Source organism: Eurosta solidaginis, chromosome 4, assembly GCF_040869045.1.
Source record: "Eurosta solidaginis isolate ZX-2024a chromosome 4, ASM4086904v1, whole genome shotgun sequence".
Taxonomy (NCBI): Eukaryota; Metazoa; Arthropoda; class Insecta; order Diptera; family Tephritidae; genus Eurosta; species Eurosta solidaginis.
Window position 1 is genome coordinate 192,977,586 of NC_090322.1, and position 22,225 is coordinate 192,999,810.

Below are 22,225 nucleotides of genomic sequence, written 5' to 3' on the forward strand. Positions count from 1 at the left end.
TAAATTAGAGGTATCCAACAGACGATGTTCTGGGTCACCCTGGTCCACATTTTGGCCGATATCTGGAAAACGCCTTCACATATACAACTACTACCACTCCCTTTTAAAACTCTCATTAATACCTTTAATTTGATACCAATATCGTACAAACTCATTCTAGAGTAACCCCTGGTCCACCTTTATGGCGATATCTCGAAAAGGCGTCCACCTATAGAACTAAGCCCGCGCCCTTTTAAAATACTCATTAACACCTTTCCTTTGATACCCATATCGTACAAACATATTCTAGAGTCATCCCTGGTCCACCTTTATGGCGATATCTCGAAAAAGCGACCACCTATTGAAGGAAGGTCCACTCCCTTTTAAAAATACTCATTAACACCTTTCATTTGATACCCATATCGTACAAACAAAGTCTAGAGTCACCCCTGGTCCACCTTTATTGCGATACCTCGAAAAGGCGTCCACCTATAGAACTAAGGCCCACTTCCTTTTAAAATACTCATTAACACCTTTCGTTTGATATCCATATTGTACAAACGCATTCTAGAGTCACCTCCACCTTTATGGCGATATCTCGAAAGGTGACCACCTATACTACTACCACCACTCCCTTTTAAAACCCTCATTAATACCTTTAATTACATACCCATATCGTACAAACACATTCTAGAGTCACCCCTGGTCCACCTTTATGGCGATATTTCGAAACGGCTTATTTATAGTTATTCACACTATGAAAATGTAGGTAAGTGTGTGTAGTGTATAGAGTGAGAGGAAAAAAAAATGATCCAACAGTTCACACTTTATTGGGCCGAAATCGAAAACGAAATCTAATACGAATACTTAAGTCTGGCTAAGTTTGTTCTGTTGGGGGTTCTTTTCTTTTCTCTTACTTTTGCTCCTAATATTTTAAATTATACAATTATTTGTCTCCTCTTTTTTTTTTTGATAATCGTTATAAACGCTATGTGTGAGAAAAATATGTAATTAAATGTACTTATGTATAGTAAATATACTACATACAAAGTAAGAATTTGGTTGAATACTTTTTTTTTTCATTCACCAAACATATTTTAGGGCTATAAAGTTTGGATACAAATTCCGATAATTGGGGCTCTCTTACAAAATTATTATGTTGTTGTAGTAGAACTTATTTTTGAGTGTAACAAAATATCAATTTGGTATAATGGCATAGTATAATGATAATAATACGTAATATGTACTAAGAAAATTTGTTATTAAAGCAATAAAGATGAAATTGTGATAGCACTATGTATTATATGCACGTATATTATTTTCTTCTTGTTGTTCGAACGATATTGCAAGCAATAGTGATTCGTGTGTATACATATATATATATATATATATATATATATATATATATATATATATATATATATATTGTATTTGTATGATATAAGAAAAAAAGGTTTAAATCTTTTAGCCAATTCGTGCATAATCGACCAATGGCTGCGACCGCAAATTTTTTTCTAACAATTTATGGTTGAGCTCCAAAAATGGATCGCTAAAACGTTTCACGTGATAAAGACTCTTTTGACCATCTTTTCACAAATGATAAAACCCTGTCGTATATTGCCTGTGACATTTATATGAGACTGGAGTACGGAACATTCTTCAATCGACTCTTTTGACTTAAACAGTTTTACGTCGTCAGCAGACATTAACATTTTATAATAGTTTATAGTTGTGGAAATATTCTGTATAAAGAGCAAAAACAGAATCAGACCAAGATGGCTGCCCTGAGGAATTCCTGAGGGAACATCAATGAAATACGAACAATTATTTTAAAAAATTACTCTGAGTTATGGCGAGAAGATTGGAGGAGGAGATGCAGCAAGTGAAACCAGGTTGAAAGCCAAGCAAGTAATGGGTCGCATACTTTTCGAATGCTTTGCAGATATCAGTGTATATAACAGAGAACGTATAAAAATAGAACCGCCAAACAGAACGAATAGTGGGAAACAGTAAACCATCAAATCGCGGGTAGGCAATTCACCATTGGGGAAATTTGGCATGAATTTCGTTAATTCCAACGCTATAAAACCTTTATTTTGATATGATAATCACAATTTAACTATTTTTCAACGTTTTCAATTACTTTGTGAATTTTCAAAGAAAACACCGCGTTTTTTGCTAATCTTCAAGTAGGTAATGTGGTGAATTACCTACCGCCAGTTTGACAATTTCTCTTGCTGTCCGTCGTTGATTATTCTCTAAGATTTACGTCTCTGGTATACAACGTGGGTGTGATGGTTGTTTTTAAAACCATTCGATACGTTGTAAATTCAAGCAAATTGGTGTGGTAGATTTTTCATAAAAACGCCGTGCTGAAAACTAATGTTCGAATTGGTAATCGAAAACGTAGTAATTAGTAACGATAGCTTCGAGTAACTAAGGTATAGCGGAGAGCTTTGCTATACCACTATATTTTTCAAAATACAACTTGTTTCCTTTTTTATGGAGTGGGATAAAAAGATTCCATCCAAGCCGTCGGGAAAACGCCATTCTTAAAAGAGAGATTAAACAGATCAGTAAGGGGCTGGCAAATGTATTCTGCACATTTTTGATGAAAACATGTTGGAAATAAACAGGACCGTATTTGAAAGAATCTTTTAGGGTCTTAAGATGTAATAAAACATGTTCAGGAAACAAATGTGGAGCATATATTTAGTTACTAGAATGCAGTCCATATGGAAAATTGGTAGGTGATGAATCAATCACAGCGGAGTAACTAGAATAAAAGAATTGAGCGAAGAATGTTGCAATCTTTTTATTGTCGCTAGAAATACCATTTCTAAACTTCATGGCAGAAGGAAACTCGCCAATTCTGCGTTTAAATTTTACGAAATCATCAAATGACTTCGGGCTGCAAATAATGTATGTAAACTTTGTAACACTTATGAATAAACGTGATTTTTTATTTCTTAAGGATTTTAGCTCCTTATGCTCGGGTTTTCAGTGCAAGTTTAAAGCATTAGCAAACCAGGCTTGCACAGGCTCATTGTATGATCAAGTGTATTTGGGCACATATTTTTCAAATAAGGTATAAATGGTCTTATTAAAATTTAAAACGTTTTGTTTTACATCCTCTTTATATTGAGACCATGTTATTTTAGAAAGTTCTTTATTTAATTTGTTAATGTGTTACAAGACGGAGGTAACCAGTTCACCCACACATTCAAAGCGTTTTTCGCTCTCCACTAACACCTCGACTTTTCATCCTGTCATCGAAATGACAGTTCATTAATTATTCCGGAAAACATTGAAACGCAAAAAAAATATAAATTGTTTACAACGAAAAATATCTTGTGCTTTTAGTTGTGACATGTGACGGAAATTAAAAATTTTGTTGCAGAGAACACATTTTTGCGTTGGCGACCTTCGCCCAAAATAACATTAAGTTAATTTGAGTTGTGACATGTGACTGAAATTAAGAATATTGCTGCAGAGACCATCTTTTTGCGTTGGTGGCCTTCGCCCAAAATAATATTAAGGGTAAAGTTTTACAAGACGGTACACCACCTAATTTAAAAATATCAAATAATAATAAAAACGGAGCTCGAGACGCGCCTTTTGATTCCACGTTTGATAATTTTTGATAAAAATTGGGTGGTGCACCGTCTTTTGAATCGTTACCATATTAAGTTGTATAGAATCGACGGGATGGCATACAAGGTTTTATGTCAACTAAATCGCTCCCGATATGGTCGGGCTAGTACCTTAATGGTTCCCGGAACGTACCCGATCTGCATCCGGCAAAGGACCAACAAAGTCGATAACGGGGAGTGTCCTTATCGCTACAACAACAACAACATTATTTACTTTCTGATTTTCATTCATACGTATGTGCATTTTTAAATAATAAAAAAAATGTTATATTCTAATAGATAGCATCTCCGCCGGGTTGCGATTCAGCTCAGAATATGCCAAAATCAGAGGAAATCTACAAAAACAAGGTACTTTACAAGCAACATGCTTTGGAATACGGTACCAAACTGGTTGGATGTATTTCCCTAAAAAAGGGTGGAACTACGCATCTTGGTTTGCCAGTATTTGCTTCGGTAATTTATATTGATTTGTAGTGATTAAAAATTGCAATAGTAGATAATATAATGTGAATTAAAATTGAATAGGTAGCCGGAGCAAAAAAGGCAACTGATCGGCATGCAACTGTTATTTATGTGGTGCCACCGGGAGCTGCTGCTGCTATCCTAGAAGCATTAGAAGCAGAAATGTCTTTGATTTTTTGTATCACTAAAGTTGTGCCATAACATGATAGGGTTCGCGTTAAGCACGCTCTCTTAAGGCAAAAAAATCGCGTCTAGTCAGGCCCGATTGTCCAGGAATCATCGCACCAGAAAGGGTAAGTAAATTGGCTACCATATTAAATATATAAGCAACATGTATGAATTTTTTAGTGATAATTTGTCATGCTTTTGTTGATAATCAACTGAAGAATGCAAATACGACAGAGCTCGAAGTTCATGTGAAAACCAATTAATTTTTTTAATTAGCATTTGGAGAGAAAAATACATATGTATGTATGCATAGAACTGCATAGAAGGGGAGGAAAAATTAATTATCAGTAGATTTGCAAGACTTTTGTCATTTTCCCTGCATCGCAGTTGTCATTACATTGCGTTAAGAGAGGACATCAACACCTTACTACCCACAGCCAGTTAAAATTATTGTAAATTTTGCTCTTTTCATCACTGTTTCAAAACGTGGAAAGTTATATATCGAGCATTCCATGGAGAATGGTGCATTTTAGCATACATTCGCATTGCCGGCATTATTAAGATTCAATCCCTAGAAGGTTTAATGTAGTCATATCAATAGTTCCCGAGATGGTGGGGCTAGTACCACAATGGTGCTCGTTACCGGAACGTAGATAGATAGATCATTTATTGAGGATTGCACAGTGACTTGCACATCTCCTTCACAGCACCTCATCCTAGCCGACTTCCTTGATGAACCCCAGCAGTGTTCTTTGCTTGAGGGATTAAATGTGGGAATGCTCTGGCCATGGTGAGCCCATAAACTTAGCCCTACGTCTTGAAATTGCGCCGCAATCTAGAAGGATATGGGCCACCGTCTGCTGATCCATCACAAAATCGGTATGTGTTGTTCGATACTATACCCAGCTTTTGCATGTGACTGTTCAGTCTACAGTGTCTTGTAAGAATAGCCGTTGGGGTTCTTAGGTTATCTTTTTGAGAGGCTTATTAATGCCCTATATCGAGTTGTGCTGTAACCCCCTAACAGTAACTTAGATTGACTCAGGCCTGGCATATTGCGCCAGTGTTCTCTCTTTTCCCTCCCTTCTGCTAATAAATGCCCCTGTGGGCCAACTGGCAGGAACGGCTCGGGATCGATGGGTCATGCAGTTGCTGCCTCTCTCTCCGTCTTGTCCGCCTGCTGTTGTTGTAGTAGCAGTGCTTCGCCCCATCCAATAGGTGCGACCGATCACAAATTGTCGCTTCCCAAGGCAGTCGGTTCTATGTACCGGAGCGACTCGGGATTTTTCCCGACCAAGGACTGTCATTTCAGTGTAACCCCATTTAATTTGTTTCGTCCCTCCCACAAATTGTCATCCTCCCAGCAGCTCCTTGCAGCAGGACTGCTCCATATTCTCTTGCTCCGGGAAGGTATCGAATCCAATCCGGGTCCGTCTCCTGACCTCGGTCCTGAGAAATGGTTTTGCTGCATCTGCCGGAAAATAATCTTTTTAGGACGGTCATACTCTGTTCAGTGTGTCTCGTGTAAGGGATGGTTGCATCGGACAGGTTGTTCTGGGCTTGATTCCAAAACCCGACGTCCACGTAACTTTTATAAATTTTTTGTGGCTCCTTGCTGTTCACGCCCAAGGGCGTCCCGTAGTCTACGTCTAAGCGCCCCCCCATTACCTTCCAGCAGCCCCGCTGCTCAGCAAGCCACAACAAGTACCCGCTGCTGCTCGCGCCTTACGGCGCCAACAACTCAAACAGCTGCTACCACTCATAACTACAATCTTCGTAGTAGAGTCGGAAGCAATGCTGAGCAACAGCCCCTGCCCCCGTCTTCTCCCCCCCTCTTTTCCGGCAGCAATCGTGTAGGTCAGGGAAACAGACTCTTAGTCCCTACCTCCGTTTGCACCGTTTGCCAGCACAGAATATATATGTTTGCGACATCCGCCCAATGCAGCTCCTGCCTCGGGTGGTGCCACTTTCCTAGATGTTCTGGTCTCCGCGACGGCAACCCCTCGGCGGGTTTCATCGCGCCATGTTGCCAGGTCGCAAACCCAAATCATCTGGGTACCCCAATGCTTGCCCAAGGACGCCCAGTCCCAGGGCCACAACAGCAATTGCGTCCTGGCCTTCCTGAACCCAGGCGTAGTCACCCGTCACTTACCCCCAGAGTGGCGACGTCTCCCCTCATGCACTTCAGAATTCTGCAGTTAAACTGTAATGGACTAACTGGGAAGATTACGGAGATAGTCAATTTCATGAAGCGGCACAACATCCGCATTGCTGCGATTCAAGAGACTAAACTCACAGCACGATCTGCATTGCAGTCCTGCTCTGGGTATAATGTCCACAGAAAAGATCGCGAGAGCGGAAATGGAGGCGGCCTCGCGTTTATAATACACCACTCTGTGCAATATCACATATTTGATCCTGGCATCGACCGCAGGGACAACGTCTTAGAACGTCAAGGCCTATCTGTCCGGTCAGGCGATGCAAACCTAGAAATCATCAACATCTACATCCCCCCTGCCACCTGTTGCCCCGGTGGATACCACCCTAATATTAGAGCCTTACTCACTGGAAACAATCGCATTATTTTAGGCGACTTCAATGCCCATCATGATCTATGGCATTCAAATTTGCGGGCGGACAGTAGGGGCGAGATGTTGGCGGATCAAATAGAAGAAACGACGTTCTGCACAATAAACGGAGACGCCCCCACACGTATGGTAGGAAGCTGTCACAGTTCGCCAGATATCTCAATCGTGAGCGCAGAACTCGTAAACTGCGTCAACTGGCAGCCGATGGTATCATTGGCATCCGACCACCTGCCTATACTTGTTTCGCTCGAGCGTACCGCCGACTTCATCGTCACCGAAAAACGCACTTTCATAAACTTTAAAAAAGGAAAGTGGGGAGAATATAAATCCTTTACAGACAACCTCTTTGCTGCCCTCCCTATCCCGACTGATGCCCGCCAAGGGGAGCGTGCCTTTCGCAAGGTCATTGAATCCGCCTCGGCACGTTTCATTCCCGCCGGGAGAATTCCCGAAATCCGGCCCCACTTCCCGGCGGAGGCCGCAAACTTAGCGAGAGAACGGGACCTTATAAGGCAGCTTGATCCAGGCGACCCCCAAATAAGGGATATAAACCAACGCATCAGATTGCTTGTGGATGAACACAAGCGGGCGAAATGGGAGGAGCACCTAAGAGGTTGTAACCTCTCTACCGGTGTGGGTAAACTTTGGTCCACCGTAAAGTCCCTATCGAATCCGACTAAGCACAAAGACAAAGTTTCCATCGCCTTTGGCGACAAAGTGCTGTCGGATGCGAAAAAATGCGCGAGCGCTTTCTGCCGACAATATATAATGCATTCCACGGTCGACAAAGTTAGACGGAGGGCCAACAGACACGCACATAAACACAAATTCAGCGCGTCACCAATCACCATCACCGCTAAAGAGGTTGAGGACGCCATTGGTCGCGCTAAACCATCCAAAGCAGTGGGCCCAGACGGCATAGCCATGCCGATGCTTAAAAGCCTAGGGAAAGAGGGTTTCAAATATTTAGCGCAGGTCTTCAACCTGTCTCTTTCCACCTTTGTCATACCCGAGAAATGGAGAATGGCCAAGGTGGTCCCGCTACTAAAGCCTGGTAAACCAGCTAACATAGGAGAGTCGTATCGTCCGATATCTCTCCTATCGCCAGTAGCAAAGACGCTCGAAGCCATTTTGCTCCCTTATTTCCAAGCAAATTTGCAACTAGCCTCCCATCAGCATGGCTTCAGAAAACTCCATAGCACTACCTCCGCGCTAAATGCCATTAGTACCCAGATAAATTGCGGTTTAAATCAAAACCCCCACCATAGAACAGTACTCGTAGCGCTAGACCTATCAAAAGCTTTTGATACGGTCAACCACGGCTCGTTACTGCAAGACCTGGAAGGGTCTACCCTTCCCCCATGTCTTAAAAGGTGGACCGCAAATTATCTGGGTGGTCGGCAGGCATCGGTGCTATTTAGAAACGAAACATCAAAGCCAAGGAGAATTAAACAAGGGGTGCCACAGGGTGGTGTCCTATCCCCACTTTTGTTTAATTTCTACATATCTAAACTACCTTCACCACCGGAAGGAGTCACAATCGTTTCCTACGCCGATGACTGCACAGTAATGGCCACAGGCCCAGGCCCACAGATCGATGAGCTATGCAATAAAATAAACGGCTACCTCCCTGATCTCTCCAGTTTTTTCGCCTCGCGAAACCTGGCATTATCACCGACTAAATCTTCCGCGACCTTATTTACAACATGGACGTCCCAAATGTCGACCATTTTGAACATCCACGTCGATGGCTCTACGCTACCGACTGTCCTACACCCCAAAATCTTGGGTGTGACGTTTGATCAGGATCTACATTTTGGTGAGCACGCAGCCGCAATTGTTCCGAGAATTCAGAGCCGTAACAAAATCCTCAAATCCCTTGCTGGCAGTACCTGGGGAAAAGATAAAGAAACGCTCATGACTACATACAAAGCAATTAGCCAGCCGATTACGTGCTACGCGTCACCCATATGGTCGCCAAGCCTAAAAATTACCCACTGGAAGAAGCTACAGGCCTGCCAAAATACTGCTCTCAGAATTGCAACGGGCTGTCTTCTTATGTCCCCAGAACACCATCTACATAATGAGGCGAGAATACTCCCCATCAGGGAAAGAAACGAGATGCTGACCAAACAGTTCCTGTTGAATACCCAGAAACCTGGGCATCCCAACAGACATCTGATTGACGAGCCAGCACCGCCTAGGGGCTTAAGGAGTCATCTCCGTAAGCATTTTGAGGAAATACGGCATCTGAGAACACAGCCGTATGAAGCGAAAAAACACAAGCAGGTCCTTGGTGTACTCCACATACAGGCGTCGGACCTTTATGCCGGGAATTGCCCGGTGAACCCAGTACTCAAAGTAAAGTATCCAAAACTTGCGGAAGAGGAACGCATACTCCCCAGGGAAACGCGTGTCACTCTGGCTCAACTTCGTTCTGGATACTGTAACAGGTTAAACTCTTACATATCCAGAATCAACCCCGACATACAAAATGTATGCCCCGCTTGCAATGTGTCCCCACATGACACCAACCATCTCTTTAATTGTAATGTGGAACCAACGCCTCTAACACCCCTTTCCCTATGGTCCACCCCTGTTGAAACAGCAAGTTTCCTTGGACTCCCGTTAGAGGATATTGATGACAGTTTGTGATCGGTCGCGTCTGTTAGGTGGGGCGAAGCACTGCTACAACAACAACAACAACATCACAAATTGTCATAAATGTCCTCTAACGGGAGTCCAAAGAAACTTTCTGTTTCAACAGGGGTGGACCATAATGAAAGGGATGTTAGAGGCGTTGGTTCCACAATACAATTAAAGACATGGTTGGTGTCATGTGGGGACACATTGCAAGCAGGACATACATTTTGTATGTCGGGGTTGATTCTGGATAGGTAAGAGTTTAGCCTGTTACAGTATCCAGCTCGAAGTTGAGCTAGAGTGACTACTCTCGTTTCCCTAGGGAGAGTGCGTTCCTCTGCTAGTTTTGTTCTTTGAGTACAGGAATCACCGGCATAGAGGTCCGACGCCTGTTTGTGGAGTTCACTGAAGACATGATTGTGTTTTTTAGCTTCATACGGCTGTGTTCTCAGGTGCCGTATTTCCTCATAATGTAATGAGGCCGTGAACAACAAGAGCCACAAAAGATTTATAAAAGTTACGAGGACGCTGGATTTTGGAATCTAGCCCAGAGCAACCTGTCCGATGCAACCATCCCTTGCACGTGAAACACTGACAAGAGTATTTATTTTTTTAATTTAATTTATTTATTATTACGGCTGTTTAGGCCCAAAACTTAAACTACTAAGTACAGTTCATTGTTATAATCACTTATTTCTATTGAATATGCTGTTGGAATGCCATGTGATTCCGATCAGGATATTTACTAGCGTGACAGAGGGACGAGTCTGGGAGCCACTCATTAAAGGAAGGTTGGAAAGGACGCGTTTCCAATCCTCCAGTGCTCCCAGCTTAAGGCAACAAAATTTGGAACTTATATTTTTCAATTATATGTGTATTTTAAGCTTTCGGAATGTATTAGTCTCCATCAATGCAGCTAAACATGTCTTTGGATGTTGGAAATTGAAAATAACGTGTATCCAATCACCCCTCAACTTTGTTTAGTAAAGACAACACAGCTCAACATATAATGGGAGGTTGAAAAGGACGTGTTTCCAATCCCCCTTGTTCCAACTTTTATTTGGCCTTATTTTCGTTATTTTTGTTACACATTATATAATTTTATTGTTATATTTATGCTGTCGGAATGCGAATGATTCCGATCAGCAACAGTAAATACCAGCTGGAAATACCGAATTCCAGCGAAATTAGTTGTTGGAACTGTCTGGAGTTACAGGTGGCGGCCGATTTTCTTTTCCTTAGGGCCGGATGCATTGTATTTTGCTGCTACCATTATTACCATTCCCTTTTCGCGCTCCAGTATCGGTATATCATGTAAAAAAATAAAATAAAACAAGTAAGGAAGGCTAAGTTCGGGTGTAACCGAACATTACATACTCAGTTGAGAGCTATGGAGACAAAATAAGGAAAATGAACCTGGGGTAACCCTGGAATGTGGTTGTATGACATGTGTATCAAATGAAAGGTATTAAAGAGTATTTTAAGAGAGAGTAGGCCATAGTTCTATGGATGGACGGCATTTAGGGATATCGCCATAAAGGTGGACCAGGGCTGACTCTAGAATTTGTTTGTACGCTATGGGTATCAAATGAAAGGTGTTACTGAGCATTTTAAGATGGAGTGGGCCTTAGGTCTATCGGTGGACGCCTTTTCGAGATGTCCCCATTAAGGTGGACCAGGGATGACTCTAGAATGTGTTTGTACGATATGGGTATCAAACGAAAGGTGGTAATGAGTATTTTAAAAGGGAATGGGCTTTATTTCTATAGGTGAACGCCTTTTCGAGAAATCGCCATAAAGGTGGACCAGGGGTGACTCTAGAATATGTTTGTACGATATGGGTATCAAATGAAAGCTGTTAATGAGTATTTTGAAAAGGAGTGATCCTTAGTTCCATAGGTGGACGCCTTTTCGACATATCGCCATTAGGGTGGGCCAGGGGTGACTCTAGAATGTTTGTACGATATGGGTATCAAACGAAAAGTGTTACTGAGCATTTTAAGAGGGAGTGGGCATTAGGTCTATAGGTGGACGCCTTTTCGAAATGTCGCCATTAGGGTGGGCCAGGGGTGACTCTAGAATGTGTTTGTATGATATGGGTATCAAATGAAAGATGGTAATGAGTATTTTAAAAGGGAGTAATCCTTAGTTCTATAGGTGGACGCCTTTTCGAGATATCGCCATAAAGGTGGACCAAGGGTGACTCTAGAATGTTTGTACGATATGGGTATCAAACGAAAGGTGTTGCTGAGCATTTTAAGAGGGAGTGGGCATGAGGTCTATAGGTGGACGCCTTTTCGAGATATCGTCATTAGGGTGGGCCAGGGGTGACTCTAGAATGCGTTTGTACGATATGGGAATCAAACGAAAGGTGTTACTGAGCATTTTAAGAGGGAGTGGGCATTAGGTCTACAGGTGGACGCCCTTTCGAGATATCGCCAATAGGGTGGGCCAGGGGTGACTCTTGAATGTTTGTACGATATGGGTATCAAACGAAAGGTGTTACTGAGCATTTTAAGAGGGAGTGGGCATTGGACGCCTTTTCGAGATATCGCCATTAGGGTGGGCCAGGGGTGACTCTAGAATGTGTTTGTACGATATGGGTATCAAATGAAAGGTGGTAAGGAGTATTTTAAAAGGGAGTAGTCCTTAGTTCTATAGGTGGACACCTTTTCGAGATATCGCCATAAAGGTGGACCAAGGGTGACTCTAGAATGTTTGTACGATATGGGTATCAAACGAAAGGTGTTACTGAGCATTTTAAGAGGGAGTGGACATTAGGTCTATAGGTGGACGCCTTTTCGAGATATCGCCATTAGGGTGGGCCAGGGGTGACTCTAGAATGTTTGTACGATATGGGTATCAAACGAAAGGTGTTACTGAGCATTTTAAGAGGGAGTGGGCATTAGGTCTATAGGTGGACGCCTTTTCGAGATATCGCCATTAGGGTGGGACAGGGGTGACTCTAGTATGTGTTTGTACGATATGTATATCAAATTAAAGGTATTAATGAGGGTTTTAAAAGCGAGTGGCCCTTAGATGTATATGTGAAGGCGGTCTCGCAATATCGACCAAAATGTGGACCAGCTGATCCAGAAAATCATCTGTCGGGTACTGCTAATTTATTTATATATGCAATACCACTAACAGTATTCCTGCCAAGATTCCAAGGGCTGTTGATTTCGTCTTGTAGAACTTTTTCATTTTCTTCTACTTAATATGGTAGGTGTCACACCCATTTTACAAAGTTTTTTCCAAAGTTATATTTTGCGTCAATAAACCAATCCAGTTACCATGTTTCATCCCTTTTTTCGTATTTGGTATAGAATTATGGCATTTTTTTCATTTTTCGTAATTTTCGATATCGATAAAGTGGGCGTGGTTATGGTCGGATTTCGGCCATTTTTTATACCAAGATAAAGTGAGTTCAGATAAGTACGTGGGCTAAGTTTAGTAAAGATATATCGGATTTTGCTCAAGTTATTGTGTTAATGGCCGAGCGGAAGGACAGACGGCGGACTGTGTATAAAAGATGGGCGTGGCTTTCACCGATTTCGCCCATTTTTACAGAGAACAGTTACCGTCATAGAATCTATGCTCCTACCAAATTTCACAAGAATTGGTAAATTTTTGTTCGACTTATGGCAATAAAAGTATTCTAGACAAACTAAATGAAAATGGGCGGAGCCACGCCCATTTTGAAATTTTCTTTTATTTTTGTAGTTTGTTGCATCATATCATTACTGGAATTGAATTTTGACTTAATTTACTTATATACAGTAAAGATATTAAATTTTTTGTTAAAATTTGAATTTTACAAATTTTTTTTTTAAAAAGTGGGCGTGTTCTTCATCCAATTTTGCTAATTTTTATTTAGCAAATATATAGTAATAGTGGTAACGTTCCTGCCAAATTTCATCATGATATCTTCAACGACTGCCAAATTACAGCTTGCAAAACTTTTAAATTACCTTCTTGTAAAAGTGGGCGGTGCCACGCCCATCATCCAAAATCTTACTAATTTTCTATTCTGCGTCATAACGTCAACCCATCTACCAAGTTTCGTCGCTTTATCTGTCTTTTGTAATGAATTATCGCACTTTTTCGGTTTTTCGAAATTTTCGATATCGAAAAAGTGGGCGTGGTTATAGTCCGATATCGTTCATTTTAAATAGCGACCTGAGATGAGTGCTCAGGAACCTACATACCAAATTTCATCAAGATACCTCAAAATTTACTCAAGTTATCGTGTTAACGGACGGACGGACGGACGGACGGACATGGCTCAATCAAATTTTTTTTCGATCCTGATTATTTTGATATATGGAAGTCTATATCTATCTCGATTCCTTTATATATGTACAACCAACCGTTATCCAATCAAACTTAATATACTCTGTGAGCTCTGCTCAACTGAGTATAAAAAAAACTATCTTATTGGAAGGGTTTTACAATGCTCCAATAAACTTTTTTTTAAAGTATTGAAGTTATTACTACTTTTTATGTGATTAGGAAGTTCATTGAAATATTTCAGGTCCTTATATATATGACCGTCCTAAAAAGATTCTTTTCCGGCAAACGCAGCAAACCCATTTCTCAGTACTGGGGTCAGGAGAAGGACCCGGATTGGGGTCGATACCTTCCCGGAAGAGGAGAGTATGGCGCAGACCCGCTGCAAGGATCTGCTGGGGGGTTGATAATTTGTGGGAGAGACGCAACAAATTAAACATGGAGTCCGCCTGCTCATTGCCCTCCACTCCCCTGTGGCCTAGGACCCAGGCCAACAGTACTACGTTGTGTGCTCCTAATTGATTCAGCTTTTCTACGCACTGAAGGACAAGTGCTGACTTTATTTCGAACGCCGCAAGTGCCTTTAGTGGAACCTGACTGAGTATGGCAATTGTTTCATTGGGGTATCAGCGCTGAAGGTTCAGCTTAGCGCACTAACTTATGGCGAATACTTCCGCTCGAAAATGCTCGGATGTGCTTTTATAGTTACTGATATTTTGGTTCTGGGTCCGAAAACTCTGGCTCCAATCCCCTCTGGCGTCTTCGAGCCATTTATGTACCTTCCGATCTTGAGCCTAGTAATACATTGCACCCGCCCATACCTATACAGCCGTACCAAGAGACGGAGCAGCCCATTACATATTGGCACAACCGGAGCACTGCTGGACATCCATCCTATATGAAAGCTATGCATTCAAAAGTGTTTGTACCAGTGGCTGCTGCACACCGAACTGGACCAATGTATTGTAACGAATGTTAGCAGCACTGAGCGATGCTATCGTCTCTAAGCGATGCTAACCAGTGACGTGAATGCACATCAATAATTCATCATTATGTATCTACATAAACGAATAAATAATTGCGTCTACACATATGTACGTATACGAACATCTGAGCGGCAATGCACAAATACATGCATATATCTTATCTGAGTTGTCACAAGAGAGAGCAATAATTTGTGCACGTAGTTGTGGCTGGCGATTTTGTAGCCGAAACAACTAGTAACTTCTGGAAATCGAAGAGCCTAGAAGTATGCAGCGTAAACTATAAAAGCAGTGCAGGCGAGTAAGAAGAATTCAGTTTGATTTGAATTGTCAAGCAGTTACGAGTAAGACGATATCTAGCGAGCAATAGCACTATTATTTTGAAAGTCACGTTTCCTTTAAGATATCAGTTTGGTTATTAAGCTATTCGTTGCACAGTTTGAGTGTTATTGTGAAGTATTTTAATAAAGGCCATTTTTCCGTTATTCAATATTGGAGTTATTTATTCAACAATTTAGTGATTCGAACTTAGCAGAGGATTGCAAATAAGAGGATTTGCAAGTAAATTCGTTACAATTGGTGTCAGAAGTGGGATTGTTGAATAAATTCTAGAGGACAACAAGGACATGGCAAAGTTAAGTGAATTGAAGATCCCGCAACTGAAGAAGGAGTTGGAGAGCCGTGGATTGAATACAAGCGGCGTTAAACTCGAACTTCAGGCACGGCTACGAGAAGCAATGGAAGCAGAAGGAATTGATGTGGAAGAGCATGTCTTTCATCTTGATGGCGAGGAGACAACAAAAATTGAAGAGAAGAACGAAACATCGCAGACGGTTACCAGTACAGACTTGAACATGATTTTAGCTGCAATATCTGCTCAAACATCGACAGTGTCATCTCAACTGGCAGAACAGCAGACATATATGGAATCGCAGGAGAACCGTATAACATCCAAGATGGAAGAACAGAAGACATATATGGCATCACAACTGGAATCCCAAGAGACACGAATAACATCGAAGATTGAAGCACAAGAAACGCGAATGTCAGAAATGTCGACACAGATTACATCCAAGATGGAAATGCAATTGGAAGAACAGAAGACATATATGGCATCCCAACTGGAATCGCAGGAGACACGCATAACATCAAAGATGGAAGAACAAGAGGAGCGCTTATCATTGCAGGTGGCACAAATGTCTTCACAGTTAGAAGCACAGGAAGCAAGGGTAACATCAAAGCTGGAAGCGCAGGATGCAAAAATCGCTCAATTTCAGGCAGAAGTCGATGATTTGAAGGGTCGTATGGAGCAGTTACAATTAAATCGTCCTGCAGTTTCAGCGAGTAATTCAAAGGTAAAAACACCATCCTTTGACGGTTCTGTTCCTTTCCAGGTCTTTAAGCTACAGTTTGAGAAGACCGCAGCAGTGAACAACTGGAATGTGGAAGATAAAGTTGCCGCACTCTTCGTAGCATTGAAAGGACCAGCTGCCGAAATCTTACAGACTATTCCAGAATACGAACGGAACAGTTATGACGCATTGATGGCTGCTGTAGAACGGCGATACGGAAGCGAACACAGGAAACAGATATTTCAAATAGAATTGCAAAACCGCTACCAAAAAGCTAACGAGACCTTGCAGGAGTTTGCTTCTGACATTGAAAGATTGGCTCATCTTGCAAATGCGGATGCACCCGTGGAATACACGGAAAGAGTGAAGATTCAGAGCTTCATAAATGGCATACGGGACGTGGAAACGAAGCGAGCTACATACGCAAACCCAAAGCCAACATTCGCAGAAACGGTGTCACAAGCTCTGATTCAGGAAACAGCGTCGCTTCTGTGTAAGCCAGTTTTCAAAGCACGCCGTGTGGAAGTAGAAAGGCCAGAGTGGGTAGACCCAATTTTGGAAGCACTGAAGGGATCTCAACAGAAGAATGCCGGAGTTATTAAATGTTTCAAGTGCGGCAACCCAGGTCACATTGCACGTCATTGCGATCTTGGTGCTAATAGTTCCAACAATGTGGGTGGCCGTAAACGCAAAGCTGGCGGAAATGAGCAAGAGCGAGTAAGAGGTAGAGAGCTAGATCCAGCTATTGAATGCCCTGTGATATCTGTGTCGCAAATTGGTAGAAAATCGAGCAGTCTTACCGTCAGAGGGAATGTGGATGGCAAAGAACGAGTACTGACTGTAGATACGGGCGCATCTCATTCCTTGATCCGATCTGACTTGGTCAACAGGAGAGTAAAACCGTTACCTGGAGCAAAGTTGCGTACGGTCACTGGCGAGTATAACCGAGTTCAGGGAGAAGTGATATGTGAAGTATTGATTGGGAAGGTCATGGTTCTACACAAATTTGTTGTGGCGGAGATTGTTGATGAAGTTATATTGGGAGTGGATTTCTTGGTTGACCATGACATCAAGATCGATATGCAGAGAAGGGTGATGCGTTATGAGAACCAAGATGTGCCACTTAACTTTAGTTTGGAAAAAGGTTTCAGCAGTAATCGAGTACTGGTGGAGAAAAGTCGACAAAGGCCACGAAAGTCAAAGGTAAAGGTTGATGAAACGAATGGGCCAAACAAAGCGAAATCAAAAGTACCTGCGACAAAAACACCGGCATTGACAAACCCTAATGGACGCACTAAAACGACTGCAAGAATTTTGCAGGAAGCATGCAAGGGTGGTTTCAAGCCATCGCGCACTTCTGTTGGGAAACGGCGGAACGATACTGTCAAGCCAATCCGTCAAGCGCAAGCTCTGCGAAGTAGTTCATTGGTCAAACAACAGAGTGTGAGGAAACGACTAAGGATAATGAGTAGTAAGATCAAACGCAGGTACAATGAGAACAATAATTCGGAAGGGTTCTTGGAGGGAGATTTGGTACTGTTAAACAACCCTCTCCGGCGGAAAGGTGTTCCAGCCAAAATTCGGTGCATTTGGGAAGGCCCGTACAAGGTTGTGAAGAAGATCAGTAATTCCATCTACCGCATACAAACCATTGGGAAACCACGAAATAGAAAGGTGGTTCATTTGGAGATGCTAGCGGCGTTTAGATCGAGAGATTTGTCTGATCGGGACGATCAGACTTAGGTGGAGGGCAGTGTAACGAATGTTAGCAGCACTGAGCGATGCTATCGTCTCTAAGCGATGCTAACCAGTGACGTGAATGCACATCAATAATTCATCATTATGTATCTACATAAACGAATAAATAATTGCGTCTACACATATGTACGTATACGAACATCTGAGCGGCAATGCACAAATACATGCATATATCTTATCTGAGTTGTCACAAGAGAGAGCAATAATTTGTGCACGTAGTTGTGGCTGGCGATTTTGTAGCCGAAACAACTAGTAACTTCTGGAAATCGAAGAGCCTAGAAGTATGCAGCGTAAACTATAAAAGCAGTGCAGGCGAGTAAGAAGAATTCAGTTTGATTTGAATTGTCAAGCAGTTACGAGTAAGACGATATCTAGCGAGCAATAGCACTATTATTTTGAAAGTCACGTTTCCTTTAAGATATCAGTTTGGTTATTAAGCTATTCGTTGCACAGTTTGAGTGTTATTGTGAAGTATTTTAATAAAGGCCATTTTTCCGTTATTCAATATTGGAGTTATTTATTCAACAATTTAGTGATTCGAACTTAGCAGAGGATTGCAAATAAGAGGATTTGCAAGTAAATTCGTTACAGTATGCTATATTGAGGCCTGCACAAATACCAAGCTATGTTTATGTAAATAATGTTACTGCTAATGTCAGTTTGCACGGTTGAGCACATACAGTACCTACGTTTATACAAGGTGGAACACCACACTACCTACATGGCGATGTAGCCACCGATCAGGTTGTTGTAAGAGATTAATTAAAATATGTTATTCATAAACACTGATTCTTATACTTTTATTATCATTAATCTGTAGACTAGACTCATGACGGGTATTCTTACTGGACACTGCCTTCTGGCGTCACATGCCTTTAAATTAGGCTTGGTCAGTGATAGCAGATGTAGGAAGTGCGAGTTGGAGGAGGAAACGATCGATTTCATTCTGTGCTCGTGCCCTGCGCTTGCCGGGCTAAGACTCCAGCTGACAGATGTCAGATCTAGAAGCAGCAAGTGGCTTAAGTTCTAGGAAGCCGCTAACCCGCTGGAGCCATGAGAAGCGTGAGTGCACTTTGGGTGTCCCAAGACAAGTTCCGTACCTGCTCCGAATAATTTGATAGATAGATAGATTAGATAGGGATCTGTTCTAGGTCCAACTCTTTGGAATGCGGTGTATGGCGGGGTGCTACAAATCGACCTTCCCGGAGGCACGGAAAATGTCGGCTATGCAGATGATATTGTCGTAGTAGCAGTGGCCAAGAAACTTGATCTGCTCCAAGCATTATGTAATGACGCCATGGGAAGAATAACGGAATGGTTGACGAACACGGGGCTGGAGATGGCTAGCAATAAGACATAAGTGGTTCTGATGAGCTCAAAGCGGACTGTGGATGAGTTGGTCCTAACCATAGGAGATTTTCAAATAAATTCAAAGCTCTCCATGAAATATCTAGGAGTAATCATTGACTCAAAACTAACTTTTAGGGAGCACTTCAGGGCGGTGGGGGACAAAGTTTCTAGAGTTAGTGGAACCCTAACGCGAATAATGCCCAACATCGGCGGCCCAAGCAAAGCTACCCGTCAGCGATTATCCAACGTAACCAGCTCTATAATATTATATGCAGCACCAGTATGGCACAGATCTAAAATGGTCCACCAAAAAGATATACTAGCAGCCTACCGCATTACTGCTATACGAATAGCATGTGCTGTTCCGACGACGCGATCCATGTTTTATCCAGGAAAATCCCAGTAGATCTACTCTCAGGTGAAATGGCCGATCTGTATGGCATTGGATTCAGCCGACCATCTGAAGATGCTAAGAAAAGCGCAAGGTCACGAACAATAGTTAGGTGGCAAGAACGGCGGCAAGATTCGAGAAAAGAGCGCTGAACCTTCATCCTAGTCCGGAATATAGCGGAATGGTACGATCGAAAACACGGCAAACTAAATTACCATCTCACACAGATATTGAGCAGGCACGGTGGCTTGAAGGAATATCTACATAAGCGTGGGATAGAGGAGGATCCTTTCTGTCCAAGCTGTCCGTCCGAATTGGAAAGCGCAGAACATGTAATATTTCACTGCCCTCGTTTTCACGGCGAAAGACTGTCTGTAAACAGAGTTTTTGGAGAGGAACCTTCCATTAGGAATTTAGTTCCACGAATTTGCGGAAAAATAGATTGTTGGATTGCTGTGAGCAAGATGGCCTTTATAGTAATGACGAAATTGATGATGCATGCCGAAAGGGAGCGTAGAGAAATGCGCATACGAAGTAGTGGCGACTAAATCGCCTTTGAAGTTACTTTACCAGGTCCTGATTGTAGTTATCTGAAATTTCTCTTGTGCCTTTGGAAAAGAGCTATGTGTGGAGCCCTATTTATGGAACACTTTTCGGCTTATATTAAAAACTTTTAATCTATTCTTACTGATATGAGTTTCTTTTTCATTCTAGGTAATTTGATTTTGACGATGTGAGGATAGAAATATCCCAAATATTCCAGCTGTGGCTGTAAGAACATACATTTGCTCAAATTAGAAGAAAACTGCACGGTTGAGCACATCCAGTATCTAGGTTTATACAAGGAGGAACACCACACTACTTTCACGGGGATGTAGCCACCGATCACGTTGTTGTAAGAGCTTATTTTAAATATGTTATTCATAAACACTGATTCTATTATTTTGTTTTGGTTTTTACTTTAGAGTCAAACTGTTATATAAGCGATGTCAGCTATGCCTGTAACGTAAGCGCCTTCAGATGTAATAGTTACCGCGGACGCGGTCACAGGAGTAGTTCACTACGTGGGAATTACACTAATCAAGGACTTTCAATATCGGAAGGTTTTCCAGCACTATAACACACCAACAATATGTGCAATCACCCGAATAAATTGTACAACAAACGTTAACACCACATCATCAGCCAGCAACAACAACAACAAACGCAACAAGTTGAAACTTCTAAACAATCAATGACTAGTAAACCACCAACATCTCCGCAATATGCGCAAACATCAAGACCAACATGTGTCGCCTACTTTGCAAAACGGTGAAGATGGCCAAGGCCATTCTGATTCTAATACTGATAAAGGCGAACCATTGGCAAATTTAAAAACTCAAACAGACCACGAAAAATGTTGATGATGGTATTAATTCTAGTACGGATAGTAAAGAATTTAAACCTAGGAAAAAAGCTAAACTTGATAAAAACTTAACCGAAGATGACAATGTTTCTAATTCTATTACAAAGGAAGATGAACCTTTGATAAATATGAAGCTTAAAACAGAGTTATCAAAAAATGACGATGATGATAATGATGTTGATGCAAAGTCCAATGTTGAAAATGATGAAAATTATGAAACAGAATCTGAAAATAGTATGAGTGTGGATTATAACCTGAAGCAAAACTGTCATATCCGGTACGACCAGAATTAGATGTTAAGAAAAGAGCCTACATAAAAAGGCCCAGTATATTTATGGAAAATTTATCATGAGACAATGCCCAATGTATGTATTTCAATTAAATTCAGCACATTGTTGGAAAAAGCATCTAAACTTTATGCATCGTGTAGAGAAACCAGAACATTTACAATTTAAATATAACGAACGTGGTGCAAAATGTAAATTTTGTGATATTCAAGCAGCTACACCAGCTTGAACAAATTATTGGACCATGAGATTTCTCATATGCCTAATAGTCATTATTTAAAATGTAAATTATGCGATTGGAAGACGAAAATACATTCAAGTATGAATTTTCATTTACGTGTACAACACGCTGAAACAATTGATGTAACAACGAAAAGTTTAGAATTGAATGTTTGTCCATATTGTAATCACAATGGTATTTACGCAAACACTTAATACATCTTTTCTATGTTTAGAATGTGGTGAATAATTTAGAACAAATACAAGTTTACGTGTACACCACAAGATTTGAACGGAAATATCTTGAGGGTATGGTTACACCTATGTGGCATCTACAAGCTATTTATAATGACTAGTATGGAATGAATCCGGATATGGAAGAAAACGGAGGTGACGAAATGAATCACCATGCTTCTTTGGATTCTGGTGATACTCCTGACATGCTTCCTAATTTCCCTACGTCTGATGTTACTATACCTACCAAACTAATATGACTGCAAACTGATGAGCAACACTACCAGCGCAGGAAAAATAAGAACTTCAAAACAAGGTTTCGGAAAGGGCACGACTATGAATAGACGTTAATGTATTTATATAGTTTATAAATATAAAAATTCACATATGTAAAGTTCGCTAGAGTAATAAGGCAATAATTTAAATTGTAAAAAAAACATTTTTTTTTTTTTATTTAAAGGAC

General features: G+C 41.4%; 1 long non-coding RNA gene across 5 annotated transcripts; it reads left to right on the top strand.

Moving 5' to 3' along the window:
- The first annotated feature begins 1,664 nt into the window (after positions 1 to 1,664).
- On the top strand, positions 1,665 to 22,194 carry LOC137250824 (uncharacterized). Of its 5 annotated transcripts, XR_010953088.1 has the most exons (6): positions 3,202 to 3,519; positions 3,670 to 3,866; positions 3,912 to 4,085; positions 4,158 to 4,387; positions 20,332 to 20,512; positions 20,583 to 22,194. It is a non-coding gene; the product is annotated as an uncharacterized lncRNA (long non-coding RNA). The 5 variants fall into 5 exon arrangements; XR_010953089.1 differs by lacking the exons at positions 3,202 to 3,519; positions 3,670 to 3,866 and adding an exon at positions 1,665 to 1,887; XR_010953086.1 differs by lacking the exon at positions 3,670 to 3,866 and having other exon boundaries at positions 3,217 to 3,519.
- Positions 22,195 to 22,225: the final 31 nt, after the last annotated feature.